A 24,486-nucleotide genomic window follows, 5' to 3' on the forward strand; every position below is an offset into this window, starting at 1 on the left:
GCATCAAGAAGCCATAACCTAATGAAATATACCTCACCTCAGAAATATATGAAGCAAAAACTTATAGAAATATACCTAACCTCAGAAATATATGAAGCAAAAACTTATAGAATTAAAGGGAAAAATAGATAATAGTTAATACTCCCCTTTCAATAGTGGATAGAAAAACTAGGTGGAAGATCTATAAGGAAGAAGAATTGAAAAACAATATAAGCCAACTTGATTTACTAGCCATCTGTAGAACATTACATCTAACAACAGCAAAATATATGTAAGCATGTATGCATCTCAAATTTTTCTTTTTTTTAATATTTTTATTTATTAATTTTTGAGAGAAAGACTGAGCCTGAGTGGGAGGGAGTCAGAGAGAGAGAGAGAGAGAGAGAGAGAGAATCCCAGGCAGGCTGGCAGGCTCTGCACTATCAGTGCAGAGCCCAATGCAGGACTCAAACTTATGAACCGTGAGATCATGACCTGAGCAAATCAAGAGTCAGAGGCTTAACTGACTGAGCCATCTAGTCTCCCCTCAAATTTTTAATTTTTTAACTTTCAACCTATTTGTGTCTCTGAATATGAGTTGAACATATAGTTGAATAGTGTTTTTTATGCACTAGGCAAATCCTTGCCTTTTGACTATAGTGTTCAATTCATTTACATTTAATGTAATTACTGATAAGAGAGGATCTACATCTTCTGTTGTGCTATTTGTTTTTTTTTCTTTTTTCTTTTTTTTTTTTTTTTTTTTTTTTTTTTTTTTTTTTTTTTTAGAGAGAGAGAAAGAGAGTGAGCTGGAGAGAAGGGTAGAGAGAAAGAATCTTAAGCAGGTTTCATGTCCAGTGCAAAGCCCAACATGGGGCTCGATCCCACAACCCTGCTTGTTAAGCATCTCTGGTGAAATTTTCATTTTATTGTTGTACTTTTCAACTACTGAATTTCTATTTGGTTCATTTTTTTTAAGAAAAAACTAATTTATATCTCTTTGTTAATGCTCTATTTGTTGAAACATTGTTATTATACTTTAGTTCTTTTGAAATGGGTTTCTCTAATTCTTTGAATATATTTAACATAGCTGATATAAATTATTTGTCTAGTAAGTCCAATATCTGAGCCTCCTCGGTGACAGTTTCTATTGACTGTTTTTTTTCCTTACATATCAGTCACACTTTCCTGTCTCTTTGTCATATTTTGTTGCTGTTGTTGAAAACTGGATATTTTAAATAATATAATGTACAACTCTTCAAATCAAAATTTCCCTCTCCCCAGGATTTGTTGTTGTTACTAGTTGGTGTTGTTACTAGTTACTTGTTTAGTGATTTCCCTAAACTAACTTTGTATTGTAACATTTGTATTCTTTGTCATGTCTGGCCATTGAAAGTTTTACCCACATAGCAGCTCAGTGGTGAGTTGTTGATTGGAGAGATATTTTTTTAAATGCCTTGAACCAATAAGTCTCCCACCCTTTTCCAATGGGTTCTGTGTGTATATTGTGGTAGGACTTAAACACACTGGCGATTTACAACTCTGCCTTAGCCTTCAATTCCTGCTTATGTAGAGCCTCAATGTCAGCTAGAGGTAAGACATCAGAGGGATATTCCCAGCTGTTCTTATTCCAAGTGTCAGCATTCATTTTCTTTCTTTCTTTCTTTCTTTCTTTCTTTCTTTCTTTCTTTCTTTCTTAACTCCCTAATTCAGGCTTTACATGGCCAAAAAGATCTGCTTTCATTAGCTGCTTATCCTTCAGTAGAGCTTGAACATTCTGACTATTAATTCTTGGGCTTAGTCCTCAGTTTTCTAGACTCTCCAGCTACGGTGTTGTAAGAGCCTCTTTCTAAGCTACTGCAGAAGCTTTTTGGCTTTCACACATGAGTTACAATTATCTGTAGCTTTGAGTTATTGTTTTCTAGGTCATTGATGCTTAGCAGTAAGACATCCAGTTCACTGTCCTTATAGTTACTTTTTTTTTTTCACTTCTCAAACCCCATTCAGTGCATTCCTTTGCATAGGTACATTATTCCAATTCACCTCTGATGAGGGTTTTAACAATTGGACTGCCTGATTGTGTCGGGGAATGTCTGCCCTAACTACCAGGAATGACAACACTTTCACAGCAGTGAGTAATCCAGATCAATAACCCTATGTTACAACATGCTCTCTTGGATCACTCCTGAGACTGTCACAAACAAGTTGAGTTTTTCAGAAGCAGTCATTGAGATGGAGTTTGTTGTACAGGATATTCATTAGGCATCAGCACTTGTGTAAAGGAGGGAGAGTAAACAGGATTGACCAGAAGAAGAAATTGAAATTTGATCCAGGACCATCAAAGTCTCTTACTAAATCCATGCGAAGCTCTGGAGTATATATGATCTGAGAAAGGTGTTCCATATTAGGCCCAAATAGCTGGTTCTTTACATCCCCATCTCAGTCATTGCTGTGGTCCTTTCTGGGTAGGGTGTACCTTTGGGTGAGGCAGCTCTCTGTGGTTGGAGCAAAATCTGAAGGAGATAAAGACTGTTGGCTGACAGTTGGGGCAACAAGACCTTTCTTGAGGGCTAGACACATAGTGGAACAGATCACCTGGATCCAACAGAGACTGACTGACTTTGCTGTTTTAATAAGGCTCCATCTACCTACCTCTGGTTTGTCCTAAGTCTGAGGGTGCACTTCGCCTGTGGTCCCAAATGAGAAACTGGGTTTTTACTGTGTTCTGTTCCTCCTTGGGCAATCCCAAATTCTATTTTTCCCTTCCCAGAACAATAAGATTGCTGGAATTTCCATTTTATGTTGCAGAGGTCTTTAGCCTCTTGCTCTTTGTGGAAAATGAAAGGGGAAAATCCTTCCAAGTGATAGGCCTACTTGTCTCTGTCTCCTTTCTCACCACATACATGGCCCCTTAATACCTCATCCCTTTGGCAGTATCCAAACTCTAACTTTTGTCTCTCTATACCTGTGGGAATGCCAAGATCTCTACTGGTTTCTCTGCCTCTTTGCAGAGGTGCTGTGTCCAGATTCTCAGTTTATAGCACCATGCCAATAACTGGAAAGTTCCATAAGGGGAAAATATATCCACAGAATGTACACTCTTTGTTCTACAGTTATTTTCTCTCCAGGATCTTGGCCACTCACGTCCTAACAGTCTCGAGAGCTATAAGATGCCTTGACACAGATGTTTCTTCTGTTTTATCTGGCTTTTCCAGCTTTACTTGATGAGGGCATAGACCTGCTGGAAGTTACTACACTGAAGCCAGGAGTAGAAGTTTGTTTTATTTTATTTTTTTTAACACAACATTTAGTAGAGGTCTGATGTTAAGCTGGGTTTCCATCCAAAAGACGGTATATAGCAATAAACCACAAGAATGATAAGTGAGTGTATCTGAAAGAGAAGTCCCTCACATCTTATCTTGTTTAGCTACATTTGCCCCTGTTTTGATAAGAACACTTTATTAGTTGTCTTTATTAGAAGTCATTTGGAAAATGTAGCCCATTGGTACAGGATTTAAGAATCCATAGAGAAAATTTAAGAATCAAAACATCATCAGTATTCCTTAACGCTGATGGTTAAAGCGTTTCTTGAAAATCAAAGTAAGATTATCAGTATTATTTAATAGCTCAGACTGAAATGCCACTGAATATAGATAGGCTCTCCAGATATCAGAAAATATAAGTTTTCTAATCTCAAAAAGTACCTTAGAAGTTTGATGAAGCATTTATATCCAAAAACATATGTTTAAAGAGACAGAAATTTCCTACGAGGATCTGAGATCCTCTGCTTGTCATAGTCTTTTTAGAATTCTTGTTGTAATATTTTCTCTGCATAGAATTAATTCTCTGAAAATAAACCTGATAAAAAAGTGTTTGATGCAATATTTTCCTAGAATTTAAAATAGTTGTTCTGTCTCATGCTTAATGGATAAATAGGATGTAGCAATCCTAGATATGTTCATGATACATGTCCTAGGGAGAGAGCTACTGCTAGCTATGATCTTTGTGTGTGCCTGAGAACATAATTTCTAGCATACACACACATGGCTACTAAATATGTGTTCATGTACTAAGAATATGAATGCCAACTAGAAAAGTCTTTGTTATATAATATAGTCTTAATCATATAAGGGTTTATGCTATAGGGCCACTTGTAAATACAACTAATGAAGTCCTTTTCTCATTTTTTCATTTATTTGACAAATACCAGTTGAGTACCTGCTCTGTTTCAGCATCATCCAGGGAATCTGAAAAAATAAAAGTAGGGGCGCCAGGGTGGCTTGGTCGGTTAAGCGTCCAACTTCGGCTCAGGTCACCATCTCACGGTCGGTGGGTTCGTGCACCGCGTCGGGCTCTGAGCTGACAGCTCAGAGCCTGGAGCCTGTTTCAGATTCTGTGTCTCCCTCTCTCTGTGACCCTCCCCCGTTCATGCTCTGTCTCTCTCTGTCTCAAATAAATAAACGTTAAAAAAAAAAATTTAAAAAAAAAAGTAATCACAATAATCATAATATTAGTTTATACCCATTTAGTGCAGGAGTTCTCAACCAAGAGTCACTTTGTAGCCCCACTGAGGAACATTTGGCAATTTCTGTAGACATTTTGGTTGTTACAGCTCTACATACAGAAAGGAGTTGGTACCAGCATCTAGTGAGTAGCGACCAGGTATGCTGTGTAACCTCCTACGATGCACAAACAGCTCATCACAACAAAAGAACCATGTGGCCCCAAATACCAAAAGGGCTGCTTTTGAGAAGCCTTGGTTTAATGTTTTATGTTTTGCAAAGTATTTAATAATATCAATGATAATAATTTCCATGCTTCCTACTTTTAAGGAGTATTAAGCCTAATCTGGTCCACCCTTATGTGAGAACCAATGTAAGAAGAGTATGAGTGACTACATTTATACATGCTGTCACACAGAAACTACAAAGGGACACAGGTTAAATGTCAGTGGAGTAGAGGGGAGCCAACTGCATAAAGGAATTCTGAGTATCCGAAAAAGAGAAGGATCCCACCTGCAAAGATGAAGAGAAAAGCTATTCTGTAGGCATTCAGCCCTGTGAATTTGTGTTGGGCATCAGGCTCCTATTCAACCCATGAAATGAAGGGTCATTAAAAGTTAATTACCATTTTAGTCTTCTCTTTCCCACTTGTGAATAATTTGCCCCAAGAAAATAGTAATTTCCCCCCCTTACGTTATGGTCCCCGTTCTCCTTTCCAGAATGCTTCATAGCTGTTAGCTCACTTGCTTCCAGAGTAGATCTCTGAGGTATTATCATCTTCATTTAATTAATTAGGAAACAAAGGGTCAGGGAAATCATTTCAAGGTTATTTTAAATCTAGCCCCCCCCCCCGCCCCCGGCCCTATTATCTGCCCAGTAGTCCACCATCGTGGGACTATCCCGAGAGTCAATTATTAATCCTTGAGCACTACCCTCTGTTACAGCCCCCTACTCACAGGAGCTTTCTGAATGTCTTTTCAGACTGAATTGAACCTAAACCGATGACTTGTAACAGCTGCTTTTCCCAAGGCACAGCTCTGTGAATTTCATTCTTATTTTAGCATCCTTCAGTCAACACTCTGAAGATATTTTGTTGTCATATAGAAGGATACACGGTTGTCTCGTCCTTTCTGTCTTTTAGCGATGCTACATCCTGTAAAGTAAGTCATGTGCTAAATGACAACGCTGTGGGAAGTGTTCTTCGGAGGTTTCAAAATAAACACTTGTGTGTGTTTCCGTAGTGGAGTTGTGAGAACTCAGGGGCTAAAGGTCAAGGCCCATCAATCATTCTGAGCTTTCTGACTAATCCTTTACTCTACCTTCTCTGTGATCACATATGAAAAGGCTTTTTTAAATGGTATTTCTGTAGGTCTAGAGAAATCTTCCCGGCCGTGAAAGAACTTCAGCTATTTATTTTTTTCCTTGCGCTTTTCCTTTTCCTCATATCTTATTTGCCTTTTTTAGCTCTGGTCCCTGAGAGCAACCATTTCAGCCCAGTAGCAGCAAAAGGGTAGTTTTGGGATCTTGGTAAAACTTACACTCTGAATTTCTCCTGTTGACTTGTGGATTCATCTGGGATAAATAATGCAATACTATTTCTCTGAGGTAATTAGTGTCAGTGTTTTGCCAGAGACACTGGCAAAAGTTTGATTATAGATAGCATCATGAAGTTACTAAGAGCTAGCCAGGAACTTTTCATTACAATGAATAGTCAAATAAAATGGGGTTTTCTTAGAACTTCAAATTTTCCTACATTTACAGTTTTAAATTATTCAAATTTAAACTAAGGAAACATTTTCTTTCCTTCATATGTAGATGTTTCATTTATTTATTTATTTATTTATTTATTTTGTAAATAATAGGATTTTTTTAATGTTTATTTATTTATTTATTTATTTATTTAAATATATGAAGTTTATTGTCACATTGGTTTCCATACAACACCCAGTGCTCATCCCAAAAGGTGCCCTCCTCAATACCCATCACCCACCCTCCCCTCCCTCCCACCCCCCATCAACCCTCAGTTTGTTCTCAGTTTTTAACAGTCTCTTATGCTTTGGCTCTCTTCCACTCTAACCTCTTTTTTTTTTTTCCTTCCCCTCCCCCATGGGTTTCTGTTACGTTTCTCAGGATCCACATAAGAGTGAAACCATATGGTATCTGTCTTTCTCTGTATGGCTTATTTCACTTAGCATCACACTCTCCAGTTCCATCCACGTTGCTACAAAGGGCCATATTTCATTCTTTCTCATTGCCACATAGTACTCCATTGTGTATATAAACCACAATTTCTTTATCCATTCATCAGTTGATGGACATTTAGGCTCTTTCCATAATTTGGCTATTGTTGAGAGTGATGCTATAAACATTGGGGTACAAATGCCCCTATGCATCAGTACTCCTGTATCCCTTGGATAAATTCCTAGCAGTGCTATTGCTGGGTCATAGGGTAGGTCTATTTTTAATTTTTTGAGGAACCTCCACACTGTTTTCCAGAGTGGCTGTACCAATTTGCATTCCCACCAACAGTGCAAGAGGGTTCCCGTTTCTCCACATCCTTTCCAGCATCTATAGTCTCCTGATTTGTTCATTTTGGCCACTGTGACTGGCATGAGGTGATATCTGAGTGTGGTTTTGATTTGTATTTCCCTGATGAGGAGCGACGTTGAGCATCTTTTCATGTGCCTTTTGGCCATCCGGATGTCTTCTTTAGAGAAGTGTCTATTCATGTTTTCTGCCCATTTCTTCACTGGGTTATTTGTTTTTTGGGTGTGGAGTTTGGTGAGCTCTTTATAGATTTTGGATACTAGCCCTTTGTCCGATATGTCATTTGCAAATATTTTTTCCCATTCCGTTGGTTGCCTTTTAGTTTTGTTGGTTGTTTCCTTTGCTGTGCAGAAGCTTTTTATCTTCAAAAAATATGGAACGCTTCACGAATTTGCATGTCATTCTTGTACAGGGGCCATGCTAATCTTCTCTGTATCGTTCCAATTTTAGTATATGTGCTGCCGAAGCAAGCACTAGATGTTTCTTTTAAAGGCACCAAACTTAGGTCTGAAGAATGATGTTCAAGCCCTGACTATTCTACTTACGAATTGTGTGGGCTTGAGAAAGTTTCTTAAACTCTTTTATCCCCTCTTTTCTCACCATTGATTTTTAAGTTTATTTACTTATTTTGAGAGAGAGAGAAAGAGCATAGAAAGAGCAGAGAGAGAGAGAGAGAGAGAGAGAGAATCCCAAGCAGGCTGTGCACCGTCAGCACAGAGCCCGACATGGAGCTTGAACTCACAAATGGTGAGACCATGACCTGAGCTGAAACCAGGAGTTGGATGCTCAACTGACTGAGCCACCCAGGTGCCCCTCCTCCCTTTTTAATAGGAATACTTATTATTGTACACCTGGGTGGTATAACTGTTTTATGGGCAAAAGGAGAGAATGTATCTGAAAGAATTCTGCCAACCATAACACACTATGCAAATATGAATGCTTCAATTAAACAGATATTTAGAAGTATATTCTGTATGCCAGGCAGTTTACCAGGAACTGGAAAAGGAAAGATGACCTGCACACTTTTAAAAAAGCTTATAGACCAGTGGGGAAATAGAATCTAAGCACAGAAGCAGAGCCTGAGACAAGAGTTGGAGCATAAATGGTGTATTTGAGAGAGGCATGGGACAGTGAGGGAGGGTAGATGTGATTTAGGGAAGGGAAGATGGCCAACAAAAGTAAATTATTAAACCAGCTACCATAGTGGGCAACTGGAGAGCTTAATCTCTTGGGAAAATCTGGGCAATAGTGTACAACATATGGCTCAGAATTATCCCACTAGAGGAGTGAGGTGGCTGGAGTGTGCACTTACTTGCTTTAGCTTTGGAAACGGATAGTATCTACTATAAGTATTATGTCTGGTAATGGCAGAGACAAGGTATAGTGGGGGAGGATGTATACAATTTTCCTGTGCCCTGCAAAAAGCCTGGGAAGGCTTTTGTCCCATTGACTTCTCTATTTGTAGCACTCTCTTTGCCTTTGATTTCTAGACCAATGCTCTGTTTGATCTGCTTCCCACCACACAGGCCACTCTCTGAACTCTTTCCTTTTCTTCTACAGACTCCTTACGTTTTGGCATTTAACAGATTCTACTCTCAACCTTCTTTCCTTAACATTCTGTATGTTTCCTCTAGGAAATATCTTGCTTGTGGCCATGTAAGTACTGAGGACTCTTAAATCTATATTTCACCCCAAATTTTATTCTACTTCCCCAAGCTTCATACTCATATTCCAATGTCCTCGCTTCCATTTCTCAAACAAAGCTACTTTTCTCCAGGTCTCCAGGGATTTTCATCCATGTTGCTAAATCCCATGGAAAGTTCTCACTTCTCTTCTGACTTGACCTCCTGCAGCATTTGCCACATTTAATTGCTCCCTCCTCCCTGATAATCTCTCTTCCCTTGGATTCCAGGGAGAAGCCACTCATTTTCAGCCTCCTCTGATGTGTCTCCTCATTTCTATCACCTCTAAACATTGGAGTGCCCTACAGCTTAGTCTTTGGATCTTTCCTGTTTTAGTGATCTGATTCAGGCTGTGGCTTCATGCACAAACTACCAATGTGAGTCTCAAGCCTGAATCTTCCCTGAACTTTGGGACTGCATGCATATTTAGGACTCTCTCTCATTCTCTCTCTTTCTCGTACACATACACACACACATACACACACACTGCCTTCTATTTATTTCCACTTGAGTGTCTGAAAGGCATGTTAAACATAACACGTACATAACTGATCTGATGTTGCCCCCACACCTGCTTCTCTCCTAGCTTCCCCCATCTTAATAAATAACAATTTTTCTATTTCAGTTGCTCCAGCCAAAAATTTTAGGTCATCCTTGACCCTATTCTCTCTCTCTCATACCATAGCTGATCTATCAGCAAATTCCATTGGCTCTGTTGTCAAAATATATACATAATCCAACCAGTGCTCACCACCTCCATAACCACCACTTGACCCAAGCCACTTCAACTTGTCCCTGGACTATCCTTCCAACTCCTTATTAGTTCTTTGCTTGCTTCCTTTGCTCCTGTTTGCTATTTTCCACACAGAAACGAAATGTTCTTTTTTGCTACTTAAATGTTCACCTCTCTACTCTCCAAGGTTTCTAAAGGTTTCCCATCTCATTCAATTTAAGAGCCACCATCCTTACAACCTTCAGGGCCACCCATCAGTATTGCATTGCACAACTCCAGGGGAGCACCAGTCACACAGAATTCAATACAACTAGTGCTTCTCAGAGCAACATACATCTGGCCCTACATTATCTTCCTGTCTTACCCCCCCCGACGCCTCCCTTAATACTTTCCTTTTTGCTTCTTAGGTTCTAGCTATTCTGTTCTATCTGCCTGCCATGCTGTTCCCCCAGATATCTCCTCTCCGTTCTTTTAAACACTTGTCTGTAAGACCGTTAGGGTGAGTAGCCAAAGACAAGGTACGAAAGAGAAGCTATACCAGTAACAGCTATTATTATCCTTGTTATTGGGGTAGTGAGAGACTCAAGGACATGGAAGAATTCTTTTTTTTTTTTTTTTAACGTTTATTTATTTTTGAGACAGAGAGAGACACAGCATGAACGGGGGAGGGGCAGAGAGAGAGGGAGACACAGAATCGGAAGCAGGCTCCAGGCTCTGAGCCATCAGCCCAGAGCCTGACGCGGGGCTCGAACTCGCGGACCGCGAGATCGTGACCTGAGCTGAAGTCGGACGCTCAATCGACTGAGCCACCCAGGCGCCCCAAGAATTCTTAATAAAATTCATGATCAACTTGAATTTCATTCTGCTATGAATTGAACCTTGAAGGTTTTTGTTTTTGTTTTTGTTTTTTTAATTATTTAAAGTCCCTAACAACTTCTTTCTATCTATTGAACTGTAAGAAATGCTCATCTGGTGGGTTCCCACTGTTTTTCTGTGAGAACCACAGTCTTGTTTTGATTTCTCTATGCCACATACCCAGCCAGAAGAAGCAGTGCCAAACAAAATAGATTTCTCACTGAGCCTAAATACTACCTGTTCTCTTTGGGCTCAGTAATTTTTGTTTATAGATCATTTGAGATTAGGTTTCTATTCTCTGCCAAACACTGCTTTGCTTGAGGCAGCACAGTGGTTCCTCAAACAGAAATAAGGAGGTGCCTGCCCTCACTTGCATTTCGTTCTTCTTCCTCTCTTTACAAGTTGGTCGCACAGCTTAGAGGGTGATGACTCAGAAGCCCAAGAGCACAGACTGAGCCCTGTATTATTTTGTTCAGTGGCTCAAGACCAAGGATATCCACATTTTGTTCAGTATCGTGCCTCACAATCAGAAATCTGTGGACTTACAGATTATGATCAAATACAGAAATGTTTAGCTACAAAGGAAAGGTCTGATGTTTTCAACATATATAAGTACATACCTCTAAGCGTTTCTGGTCAGTAATCACTTTGATCACTGCAACAAGAATGCCCCTCTGTCACACCCTGAACCATTCAAAACATCCTTTCTTTTAATTCTAAATTCAGCTTTATATCCCCCAAGGGTGGTCAATTTAATCATAACAGAACCAGGTAGCTGAAAGAAATTGCTGGGATTTTTTTTTTTCCCTTCACATGATTGAAATATTAGCTTAGTTCTAAGTTTTGTATTTGTCTTCAAAAGTTCCCAAGAAGGGATACCTGTTTATGTCTTTTTGGTGGATATAGTTTCTTAAGCTCAATCAGTTCTCCTTGAAATTGAACTAGAATGATGTAGTAATTGCCTAGTAACTCAGCCATCCAAGTGTCTGAACTCTAGGCCACCCGCTGAAACTAATGTGTGGTTTGGGATTGGCACATCAAAATCTGTGAATCTCTTTTGAAATTGCAATTTCATTATGCCAAATAGCACTGCCATCTTCATAACCTCAATTCCATTGAGCTCAGCAGTTGGGAAGTAATTGCAGTCTCCCTTTTCATCTGTTCAATCTGTATGTTTATTTTGTGTCTGAAGCCCTGCACCCATTGAAACAAAATGAGCTAAATTCTTTTTTGTTTAATGTTTATTTATTTTTGAGGGAGAGACAGAGACAGAGTGTGAATGGGGGAGGGGCAGAGAATGAGGGGAGACACAGAATCCCAAGCAGGCTCCAGGCTCTGAGCTGTCAGCACAGAGCCCGACATGGGGCTCGAACCCACAAACCCTGATATCTGACCTGAGCCGAAGTTGGACATTTAAACCGACTGAGCCAACCAGGCACCCCATGAGCTAAATTTTAATTGAGGAGGTAGTGTAAGACAGTGTTTTAAAGCTGTGGTCTTCTAAATATTTTTGCCTGTGGAACCCTGAAAGGATTTTGAAAAATGATACACGATTGAATGAAAACATTCAAATTGCACAATTTGAAGTTACTGTCTAAAAATTTTAAATCATGAATGTAGTTGGCAAAGAGTGTAATTTAAAAGATATCACAATAATTGACATTTTACAATGAAACCATTATATTACTTTTTTAAATGTGTCCAAAGGAATTTAAATACCTTAGTGAGGGGGGTTTCACCAACCATTCAAAAATTACAAGCTCTTCTTTTCACAGTCAATGGACATTACATTGATTCTCTTTCTCCCTGAACTCTTATTTCTATTTTCCTTCTACAGAATTTCATTCTAGTGTAATCTCTTTGAATGCTGTGAATTATTTTCTATCACACGACCATACATCTCTAGAACTAAACCCTGTATTACTTCGAAACATTTTCCCTCAGTCATGAGATTCCGAGTGTCAACAACTTCTTTTTTGATTAATTTATCATAAAAATTATGATTTAAATCTATTACAAGCTTTTGTAATTACTAAATGTGACATTTGCTGGAGGTTCATCTCTTTTTAAAAAAATGTTTATTTATTTATGTATTTTGAGAGAGAGAAAGCACGAGTGGGGTCAAGGCAGAGAGAGAGAGGGAGAGAGAGTCTCAGCAGTCTCCACACTTAGTGTGGAGTCTGACATGGGACTTGATCCCATGACTGTGAGATCCCATGACCGGATCCCACGACCATGACCAAAATCAAGAGTCTGATGCTCAATTGACTGAGCCACACAGGTGCCCCTGGAGATTCCTCTCTTGATGTGTTAGAGGAATGGTTGGCTTTCTTTTAAAACTGGTTTGTGTACAGTGTAACAGAGTTTGTGATATATTACGTTCCTGTATTTTTTCTTCTAGATGATTGTGCTTTAGAACTTATTCACATAATTAAGTACAGGGAATAGAAAGAATTTTATTAGAGTAATGGCATTCAGTTATTTGAACAACTTCCCAGTTTAATGTCAAAATCCACATTATAATAACCTATCATTAAAAATTATTTCTAATGATTAGATGACAACTTTATTAGATTCTCCTTCCATTTTTGAAAGCACAGAGTTGGAAAGAACTGTACTTGCATCTGAATTTGTTATTCCATCAGTAAAGTCTTCATGATCTTAATTTCTCAGACCTTTACCAGGTTTTATCAAAGGTCAACGTATGGCTTTTTCACTTAGAGGCACTTTATTTAATCCTGTATACTCAGAAAGAATTTGGAAAACAGATGTATTGTTAATTTCAATTAATTATTATTTTGTTAAGTTTATTTATTTGGGGGGAGGGGAGGGGCAGAGAGAGGGGGTGGGAAAGAGAGAATCCCAGGCAGGCTTCACACTGTCAGTGCAAAGCCCCATGTGGGGCTTCAACTCAGAAACCACGAGATCATGACCTGAGCTGAAGTCAGACGCTTAACCCACTAAGCCACCTAGGCATCCCAATGACACAATATTTTTGATATGATGGGAGGTGGGTGGGGGATGGGCTAAATGGTGATGGGCATTAAGGAGGGCACTTGTTGGGATGAGCACTGGGTGTTAGGTGTAAGTAATGAATCAATGGGTTGTACCCCTGAAACCAATACTACACTGTATGTTAACAAAATTGAATTTAAATCAATCAATCAATCAATCAATAACTTATCATATTATTGTGTGCTTTAAATATATGTTTTAAAACTTTGGAACCATTGATTTGATTCCTTCAGTTTATAGAGAATTTACCTTACTGGTAAAGTCACTTTCCAATGTTAAGTTAATTGGCCAAATTAGAGTTACTTTTTGACAGAAAGAGGCTGACTTTATTTTTCAGTTTATATTAGTGTGTTGATATGTGCTCCCATAATAAGAATCTTTCTGTTATTTATTTCTTTTACTTATTAAGTTATACAATATTCACTTTTCCCCCTTGTGTATAGTTCTATGAGTTTTAACACAGGCATAGATTTGTATAACCACCAACACAATCAGGATAAAACAGTTCCATCCCCCCAAATATATCCTCATATTATTCTTTGTAGTCAAATCTACATTCCCACCTCAAACCTCTGGAAACCGATGATCTGCTCTCCAAACCTACAGTCATGCTTTTCCCACAATAGAATACTATGCTTCATTACCTTTTGAGACTGACTTCTTTCACTTAGCATAATACCTTTAAGATTCATCCATGTTGTTACATGTATCAATTTTTTTCATTTTACTTTTTAATAGTATTTCATTTTATGGATGTACCCCAATCTGCTTATTCATTCATTTGTTGAAAGTCATTTTTTATTTCCAGTTTTTGGTAGTTATGAAAATTATTGCTAAACATTTGATTATAGGATTTGTAAGCAAATTTCTCTCGAATAAATACCTAGATTGGAAAATGTATGTGTTGCTTTTTCAGAAACTGCCAAACTGTTTTCCAGAATGGCTATGTTATTTGGCTTTTCCTTCAACAATATATATGAGTTCAAGTTGCTTCACAAGCTCATCAGTATTTGGTATTGCCAGGTTGAATTGTGTTGTTGTTTTGTGTTAGTCATTCCAATAAGGGTGTAGCGGTATCTCATTGCAGTTTTAATTTGCATTTGCCTAATGACTAATGATAAGCATCTTTTAACATGTTTGCGGTCAGTATATCTACTTTGGTGAAGTGTCTGTTCATATCTTTTGCCCATTTTTTCCCTTACATTGTGTGATTTCTTATTTGAGACTCCTTTATGTATTCTGGTGCAAGTCCTTTGTGAAATATGTGATTTGGAAGTAGTTTCTCCCAGTCCGTAACTTGTCTTATTATTTTCTTCACATTGGCTTTCACAGAGCAAATGTTTTTAATTTTGATGACGTCTAATTTATTAATTTTGCCTTGCATGGAACATACTTTGGTGTCCTATAAGAACTCTTTGCCTTATTCACACACACAGATCTTCTCCATAATGTCTCCCAAGACTTTTTTAGTTTTATTATGATTTATAGTGAGTTAATTTTTGCATAATGTGTGAAGTATAAGTCAAGTAGTATTTTTTTCTTTTTGCACATGGATGTCCAATTTTCTAGGACTATTTGCTGAAAAGATTGAATTGCTTTTGCAACCTTGTTAAAAAGTAACTGACCATATTCATGTAAGTCTATTTCTGGACTCTATTTTGTTCCATTGATCTTTGTGTCTATCCCCAAACCAAAAACACTCTGCTTGATTATGACATCTTTATGTTGTCTTAACATATGGTAGTATGAGTTTTTCAACTGTGTTCTTGCTCCAAATTTATTTTTCTGTTCTAGTACTTTGCCTTTCTATATAAGTTTTAAAATCAGCTTGTCAAAACTCCTTCAAAGACTTTGACTGGAATTATGTTAAAGCTCTAGATCAATTTAGGGAGATACCAGTATGATATCTTAAACATAATGAATCTTTCAAACAATGAACTCTGTTTATCTCTCCATTTATTAGGTCTGCCATGGTTCTTTTATCAGCATTTTATAATTTTCATTTATATACCTTGCACATATTTTGTTAGATGTTTTTAGAGCTATTGTACAAGGTACTGTTTTCAGAATATTGGCTTCATACTGTTCATTGCTTATTATGGTAAACAGAATTCTGAGATGGTCTCCGAGATTCTAGTCTTCTGGTATATAATCTCCTTATTTTTGAATGTGGGTATGAAATCTGAGTATAATGAGATGGTCACTCCTGTGATTAGTTATGTTATGTGCCACAGTTGACTTCAAGAAAGGTAGGATATTTTTGGCAGGGCTGACATAATCATATAATTCCTTAAACTGAATCTCTCCTCCTGGTTTCCTGAAGAGTTGTCATGAAAGATGTAGAATTCTATCAAATGTTTTCCCACATATGCTGGCATGATTATGTGGGTTTTTTTTTTTAGTTTGTTAATGTGGAGTTTACATTTATTACTTTTTCAATGTACAACTAGTCTTGCATTACCAGAATAAACCCTATTTGTTTGAGTATTTTGTGTACATATATGATTTTCCTTGAGTTAGTCCTGTTTGGGTTGTGCTGAGCTCAAGTCTAAATTTATAGTCTTCACTGGATTTCAGAAGTTGAGTCATTAATTTTTAAATAATTTTTTGTACAAATCTCATTCTTCTTTCTTTCTTGGATTTTAATGACATCAGCATTAGACCTTTTTATAGTATCTAATAGGTCCCTGAAGTTATGTCCATTCTTTTCAATCGTTTTTCTCTCTATTGTTCAAGTCGGGCAATGCCTATTAATCTATATTCAAGCTCACTGATTCTTTTCATTGTCATCGTCATTCTTCCATTCAGTAGCCTTTTAAAAAAATTATCATATGTTTTAATTCTAAAATTTCCATTTGATTCTTATAACTGCTGTTTCTCTACTGAGAACTTCTACCCTTCCATTCATTTCAAATTTGTTGACCCTTACTTCATGGAGCATGGGTGTAATAGCTGCTGCAACGGCCTGTCAAATAATTCCAGTATCTAGGTCTTCTCACAAATTGTGTCTACTGATTATCTTTTCACCTGGGGGTTGCTGAAAGTGTCCTGCTTCTTGGTATGTCAACTAATTTTGGATTCCATCCTGGGTGTTTTGAATATATTATGAAATTCTGGGTCCTGTTAAAAATCTCTGGATAATGTTAATTTTTGTGCATTTGTTTTTCTTCATAGTCAACTGAGCCAGTTGGGTTTAGGTCACAAGTCCCAATATACTTTCTGTGGTCTTTAGTTCCAATGTGTCAGCTTACTTTTCAAAGATTTTGTGGTGTTATTTGGATCCTCCACACATATTCGCCTCCCAGTGACTATTGGGCCATGGAATACATTGTAGTTCATTCTCAAAGACTTGGTATTCTGTTTCAAGTCATTTTCATGTATGTATCTCTGGGGGGCTAAGTCCAGGACTCAATACACAATTCTATGGGATTTTCTCCTCAAGCTCTCTTCTCTCTGTGATCTCTCCAAACTCTCTGACTCCCAGGGACTCTTCTTCCTGGTCCTTTGTGTCCACAAAGCTGTAGGTTCAGCATCTTTCACTGTCATATCCTCCTCCAGGGCAAACAGGCAGCCCAGCCCATAGCTGCTCCCATTGTTGTGTGAGTACAGCTCCAGAACTAAGACCTCCCTCTAGAGGAGAGTCAAGAGAGAAAACAGCTTGGAGGATTGCCTCCTCACTCTTTGTTTTGCAGGATTCCTCCCTCCCATCCCTCTGACCAGGGAGAGAGTTTCTCCTGGCCATGCCTGTAGCTCAGTTCTATGATTTTGCTGCCCAGACTCTATGTTGGGAAATATGGGTGAAAAAGGAAAACGCCAGAAAACTCACTTCCTAATTAGTCTTTTTCTTTTTTTCAATGAATGAGGTACAATTGACATAACATTGTGTTAGTTTCAGGTGTACAACATAATGATTTGATATTTGTATTACTCTTTTTTAAGTCTTGATATCCCTTCCCAAGCTGCCTGCTATTCTTAACTTTTCAGATCCCATAGATAGTTGCTTTATGCATTTTGTTTGTGATTTTTAGTTATAACCAAAGGAGGAGATAAGATGAAATATTCTTATGCCATCTTAACTGGAACTGGTAGCTTCTAACCTCATTTGCACTTTTAATTTTAGTGCATATATTTAGGAGGACAGTCCGTCAGACAAAACCCAATGGCTGGACTCAAGTTTGTTGCTGTAATGACATGAGTTCCCTGTCCTTCTGTGTTTCTTGTCAGTGCTCTTTTGACTTTGCCCTTCAAGGGGTTTCCCTGGGAACAATATATTATCTGACATTTGGGGAATGAGGATGCACGATAGCTAAACTGAAGGTATTTTGAAATGTCTACAGGTTTGGAATTTCAGATATTTTGCACCTCACGATGAGGCATTGGAGCAGGTTTGGAATGGATAAGAGACATGTCTTTATTTTGTCAATTAAAAAAAAAGAGACTTCATGAGATGGGGAAGGGAAAACTGACAACTCCAGCCTTGGACAGGTAGGGCAATTAAGTAGGGCAGTTATAAAAAAGAGGGCATTGAAGAATGTGGACACTGAGTCCTTTAAAACTATTTCTACCTGTGTGTAGCCTTGGAAGATCTTTGCTTATGCCCAGAGCTACTGTGGAATCCTTCAGACTTGGCTTTGATCCCGGTTCTATTTCTTTAGTGATACAGTTGAAAACGGGCACATACAGTGTCAAAATGAATCACACGTGACAGAAACTCATAGGCACGTACACAAGTGATTACATTAATACATGGAATAAATATTAAGAACAAAAAAATGCTGACTAGCTGTGAGGACGGATAGCTACATGTTAGAGGCTGGTGGCACTAGTCCGTGCAAGCGGTACTTTGGCTAGAGATTTGTACAAGGGAAGATCAATGACTTTTAGTTTAAGTTCCTCTCTGGTGAATGTGGGTAAGGCAATTACAGAACTGAAAAAAAAAATGCAGAAGAAACAGTAGAGGAACTTTTTAATCCAAATAATAGTTTCAACAATAGTATAATAATAATAATATATAACACTTGCTGAACATTTGTTATATACTAAATGCCATGCCAGGCGTTTAGAGATACTATCTTATTTACTGCTCACAGATGCACTGTGAGTATCATAGCAATTCTTCCCATTTGGGGCTATATATTGTGTCTCCCCAAAAATTCGTATGTTGGAACCTGAACTCCCAAAGGAATGGTATTAGGATATAGAGCCTTTGGGAGGTAATTAGGTTTCCATGAGGGTAGAGTCCCATGATGGGATAAGAAAAGAGACTGGAGCTTGCTCTCTGTGGTATATATCAAGGAAGGCCATGTGAGGACATAACCAGGAAGAGAGGCCTCACCAAGAACTAGACCATGCTAGCACCCCGACTTTAGACTTCCAGCCTCCAGAACTGTGAGAAATGAATGTTTTGTGTTACCACCCAGTCTATGGTATTGTTGCTACAGCCAACACTGACTGAGACACTTCTCCTTTTGTAGATGAGAGGACAGATACTTAGATTCTCTCATTTGCTCAAGGTTATCGAGGTAGGACGACGCAAGCTGTGATTTGAACCCATTTGAACCTGGGCCGGGTAGAGCTCACAGATTTAGTATATCACTGTTGTAACCGAAACACACACATTTTAAAAGGAGGAAAGAAGATTTCTGTGCATATTTAACTTAATGACCTTCAAAATTAGCTCCAAATGGTGATTTCTGTGTACAAAGACTACTTATTTAAAAATCATTCACTGGAAGCACTTAATTAGAATGGATTAAAGATTAGAACTATGGCATTAGGCCCACAAAGGAAGGGAGGGGTTTATTCCATACAAAAAGTTCATGTTGCATAAGGAAATTTCTATGTATATGTATATAGCACATGATTTTATATATATACAGCAAGTACTGTTCATTCGCCTTATATTTTGTGATTAGATAAGCAAGCAGTGGTCGCCTGCACATACTCCAGTTGGCTTCTTTTCTTCTTCATGAGAATGTTCCTATTTTTTTTTTTCATGGTTTGTAGTTCAAATAAATCTCAACATGGGACAAAAAAAGTGGCCATTTAGCTTAGAACTGTTGATGTTGACTGGGTAAGAAGTTTGGAGTTTTGCTTTCAGTCTCTTCGGACAAGATGTCAGAAATGTGTGGCTTAATTTAGGCTAAGGCTTTGCACTGAAAATAAGTCTGCCTGCTGGCAGTCTTATAATTGAAGAAAACATGTAATGTTCAGATCTGCCCGGTATAGAATAGTAGTGATAAAAATAAGAGTCTTGACATATTTTTATCTCATGAAGTCTCCTTATTTTGCAAGTCAAATGCAGATGCAGACATAAATGTACTGACCTTTTATTTATTTCTGTTATTTGTAGCACATTTTTGCTATTTTTATGAAGCAGGCAATGCAAATTGATCTGGCTGGACACTTGACAGAAAGTAAAATGCAAGGCCACATACTTCTAGCAATAAAGCAACATGTATCGTTCAGAACCTTGTCCTACTAAAATCAGTTCAAATGGATATGATGTTTTAGATGAAATATGAAAAGATCTTCACTCAAAAATCTTGGGGAACATTTGACAAGTTACTTCTGTCCACTAAGTAGCATCTAGAGGGCTCGAAAGAGTTAATGCTTTCTGAGATTGCCCAATACATACAGCCAGTGGCCCCACAGGATCTGGCTTTTTACTCCATAGGATTTTATGAAATATTATTCTTTGGGGTTGCTAAGCTGTTTCCAATTTTCTCAGTTTGGATTTCAGAAGACTCCCTGCTAAGTATAACTTTTGAATAGAGGATTTTTACAGATTTTTATAGGATAAAATCTGAAGACTAGAAAATGTCTTGCTTATCTGGGAAACTCAACAGCCAGAGGATTAACATTTGAACATTATAACAAAACAAATAGTATCTTGTTCTGATAGAAAACAAAATTGTTTCATATGATTTAACAGCCGTGTTTAAATGAACAAATTATTAGAAAGATTTAAGTAAAAGGGAATTATTTTTATGTTCTTGTTTTTTGAGAACCCAGCTTAAAGAAACGCATTCACCCCTTCCTTCAGCAGGTATGGAAAAGCAGCTACGGGCCATTCATGCATACAGCAAATGTGTATGGAGTGCCTATTGTCACTGGGGTTGTTTCGGCCACTGGGGATTCAGGAGCATACAAAACAAAGTCCCTGTTCCGAAGGACTCACACATTGGAGAATTTGATGATTCTCGTGGGAGAGGAAAAGACGGAAGGTGTTTGGTTGGGAGAAGATGGAGGGTGGTGGTTGTACCACTGGCCACAGTAGAAACCACAGGGAAGAGAACAGTTTAGGAGGAAGAACCATTTGGGTTGTGACTTTCCAGATCGTATCAGTTGGGTGTAGGTACCTGAAGCTCAGGAGACAGGTTTGAACAGGGCAACAAGAGCTTGGGAGTTGTTTGTATAGATACCGGGCTGAAAGCAAAGTGGATGAGCTCATAGAGGGTGAAGGTGAAGTGCAAAGGAGACAAAGAGGAATGAGCTCGAAAGTTCAGGACACGTAAAGGGCAGCTTGCAAAAGCAATTTTGATATCTGTCCCCCTCTGAGACCCACCGGAGTTGTGGGAAATGGCTCACCGACTCATCTCTTGACTGTATCACAGACTAAGGAATACTAAATCTTCTATTCCGGTATTTGTCCTTCCTTTCTCGTGTGTTTCCCCCAGTTGATTATGAAACAGGTTGGTGCCCTGCTGGACCCAGGAGGATTGGGATGGAGGCACTGGAACTCGGGAAAATTGGAAAAAGATGTGACTCATTGTATTCTGTGAGAAGATAAAAAATGTATATAAATAAACATTGTTTTGCTTAAAAATGAGTTTTTATTGGTTTTTAGCTCAAGTTAGGCGACAGCTAAAAACAAGGTCCTTAGAGCAATAACAATAACAGCAACAACGGTAATGATAAGTTACTTTGATTGCATGCGTGCTGGGTGCCACTCGTGTTAAGTGCTTTTTACATTCTGTTTCATTTAATTTTCTATACAGTGTACTGGGTACGTAATATCATCCTTATTTTACAAGTGAGGAAACGGAAGCTTAGCATTTTAGGATATTTCCTGACAGAATAACCTTGATACTCAGTGCATTTTTGAATGAGAGAGCGAATGAAGGGGCTTTCAGCAATGAAAAAAAGAATACTAATTTAAGGGGTACTAAATTAATCCAACCGTTTGCATTGCAACTAGAGAATCTCATTGGGGTGAGTATCAGGAGCAACAAAAGAAGCAAGCTCGTAGTGTTTATTGCAGAAAAGGGAACGAACTTTCAGAAACTAAGGCTAAGGAGACAGTGATTCAGGTCACTAATGTGTGTCCCTGTTGGCATTTGGCCCGATCAGATGCCCAAAGGCAGTTCTGCCTGGCAGGCTGGATTGCGGTCTATTTTCATTCCTACTTGGGATGCTGTGCTCTTCTGCTGCCTAGTTCCCCCTTCAGTATCCTGTCTCTGTTCCTCCTTCTCAGCTTGTCACTTTCGTGGTGCGATATGAGGCTACCCATGCCTTTGTTCCTCTCTCAGCTAGTGGCTAACCTTCCCAGTTTCTTCCAGGCCTGGCGGGGTCCCCGAAGCTGTATCAGCTGAAGTTCCTATATCCAGCAGTCATGTAATAGAGTGTCTCTTTTTTCCCTATATTTAAATGTAATGCAGCTGCTTTATTTTTTATTCTGTGTCATGCCTCTGACAGATTGAACGTGAATAACTAAAACACCAGAAATTTGTTACTGGTGTCCCGGTCCCATTTAAGAATCTCTTGTGTACAGGGCCAATGCCGTTAGATTTTAAAAAGAAAAACGAGCAGACAAAAGCTTAGGTCATTTAACCTATCAAGTTTAGGCTTAATCACATTTTGGGGGAGAGGCAGGTTGTTGAAAGTGGTGTGAGTTGAGGGTGCAGAGTGTGGACATGTGAGAGGACGGGGGAAGGATTGGGGTCAGTGAATGAAAGAGCTGAATGAAGGATTTCTTGGCTGGAAGAATACAGACTGGTTAGAGAGGAAATGAAGGCTGGGAAAACTGGAGGGGGCCTTTGAAGCTAAGAATGAGGAGTCTGCATTTGATAAGGAGAACAATAGCGAGGCCACTGGCTGGGAGGGGTGACCTGGTCAAAGCTGTGGGTGAGAAAAAACATTTTTTGCCAACTGGTAAAATTGAGTATATACTGGTTTTGCATGCCTGAGTGGTCTGTTAGATCCATTGTTGTTGTGAAAAACTCTGAAGGACATTACGATGGAAAATAAATGCGGAGAATCCACAGTTCTGAGATGTCCGAGTTGCTACACAAAACATTACTTTTCCGTTAAGCAAATCAAACGCAACTTTTCTTGTTCCAGGGGGCAGGCATCTTTTTGGTCTTGACAGTTTCTTAAAAATACCCTTTAGTTCTGATTTTCAGAGTATTATTTCTGTAGGAATTTTGTATACAATGTCAGCTACAACTAATGAGCATCTCCATACCTTACACCATAATGAATATATTCCTTCTGCATTTTCCCCAACATAGTATTCTTTCAGTTCGCATTATTTTTTTAACAAGTGTGAAAGGGGCTTAATTTTCATTCACTTTTTAGTAATATTTGTAAAGCGTCAACATTTGTGTTAGTTGAAGCCGTCTTAATTTTTTTAGTTGATGCACAAAAATAAAATGCCTATCATCTATATTGAAAAACTGAGGTTTTTGGCTATAAATTATAATTGCATTGCAAGTGAACACATATGAGTAGAGAGTATTTTATGTATTTTATGTATATATATGAAAACTACTATTTGTTCTGTGGGATTTCACATTGTGATGGAGTGTGATCCTTCATCTATGAAGTTAACATTTTTCTTTGCTATCTAAAGAAAAAGGTATAGGAAATGACAGTGAACTACAGTACTCGAGTAACAGCTCTGATCGTGTTTCGGACAGAGAGCAAAGGTGTCTAAATGCTTTTTGGCTATAACATCATCATGTTGACTCATAGCCCTTTGAGTTGCAGAAGTTGTATCCATACAACTTTCATAGTTATAATCATTTATAACCCGATCTCTCGTTCATTGATAGAGCTTCATTTTGTGCCTTTCTGCTTCCAAAGCCATGCAGTGAAACCAAAGTTGAGGTGTGTGAAAGCCCAAGGGTAAATCAAATATTGGAAGATGATGGTTGTTTGCACTAAGCCCTGAATACGCTGAATGAGTCATTGTATAAACTGAACAGATGTTGGGAGCAAGTTGGCACAAAGTAATGAACCTCATTCTCATCATGTATCATTGGGTTACTTTTTAGTGCCTCCAAGGGTAGGTGTGCTTTTTAAACAACCAATTTACTACTAGGGAGCAACATAAACATTAGGGAAAATAGAGTACTACATTTAGTTCAATTGAGTATGTCAAATGACAATTTGTATAGTTCTCTTAAAATTCAGATGTTGAAAAGTCTTGTACTTCTTTCCTTTCTCTTCAGGGAGGGTACCTCATGCCAAACAGATGCAAAGTTTCAAATTCTCTCAAAAGCTCCCTAGAGGAAATTTGAAGTGTTCCTTGGCAAACTCATCCCAATCTGTCATATTTGTTAGGAAGAGGAACTTTGTCCCTGCCTCAGATTGCAGCATTCGGCTTTTTCCTCTTTTCCTCCTCCTTCCCCTCCCCCTTCCCCTCCTTTTCCTCCTCTTCCTCCCCTTCCTCCTCTTCCTCCCCCTCCTCCTCTTCTTCCTCCTCCTCCTCCTCCTCTTCCTCCTTTTTTCTGCATTAATCCTTCATGGAGAAGAAAAGGCATTTGGGCACTTTCTTCCATGAAATCTCTCTTTGTGTGTCTGGAGAATATCATGAAGATTATGATCATTGCACCAGTATCATCAAGGGCTCCTGACACAGGCCAAATGCACTTTGGGCATGTTTTTGTTGCGGGGAGATTATTCATGGTTCCGTGATCAGACTCATTGATTCTGATATGAAGGATGCTCCCTTGGTGAGAAGGTGATGTGTTTTCAGTTTGTGGTAACTAGTAGATTTTGATGGCACTCTTTACTTATTTCTTTAGGTGAGAATACTTTGCTTACACAAAACCCCTGATGCCTTGCATTTTAGTTATTTTAATTAAGTAAGTTGTATCATTTAATGCGTACTAATATTTTAGTTCTCTTCGCCATTCTTATTTAGCCAAGATAATTTAGAATTCCAATT

The 24,486-nt window shown here is 38.4% G+C and overlaps 1 protein-coding gene and 1 non-coding gene across 9 annotated transcripts in view; one reads left to right on the top strand and one right to left on the bottom strand.

The window, feature by feature from the left end:
• CORIN (corin, serine peptidase) overlaps positions 1 to 24,486 on the top strand; it is a 256,694-nt gene that overhangs the window by 104,499 nt on the left and 127,709 nt on the right. The gene's annotated exons all lie outside the window — the stretch shown is intronic.
• On the bottom strand, positions 7,396 to 7,502 carry LOC128776722 (U6 spliceosomal RNA). The gene has a single exon (XR_008421901.1). It is a non-coding gene; the product is annotated as a U6 spliceosomal RNA (small nuclear RNA).

This window comes from Panthera pardus, unplaced genomic scaffold (assembly GCF_024362965.1).
Source record: "Panthera pardus isolate Hobbes unplaced genomic scaffold, ASM2436296v1 HiC_scaffold_13, whole genome shotgun sequence".
Classification (NCBI taxonomy): domain Eukaryota; kingdom Metazoa; phylum Chordata; class Mammalia; order Carnivora; family Felidae; genus Panthera; species Panthera pardus.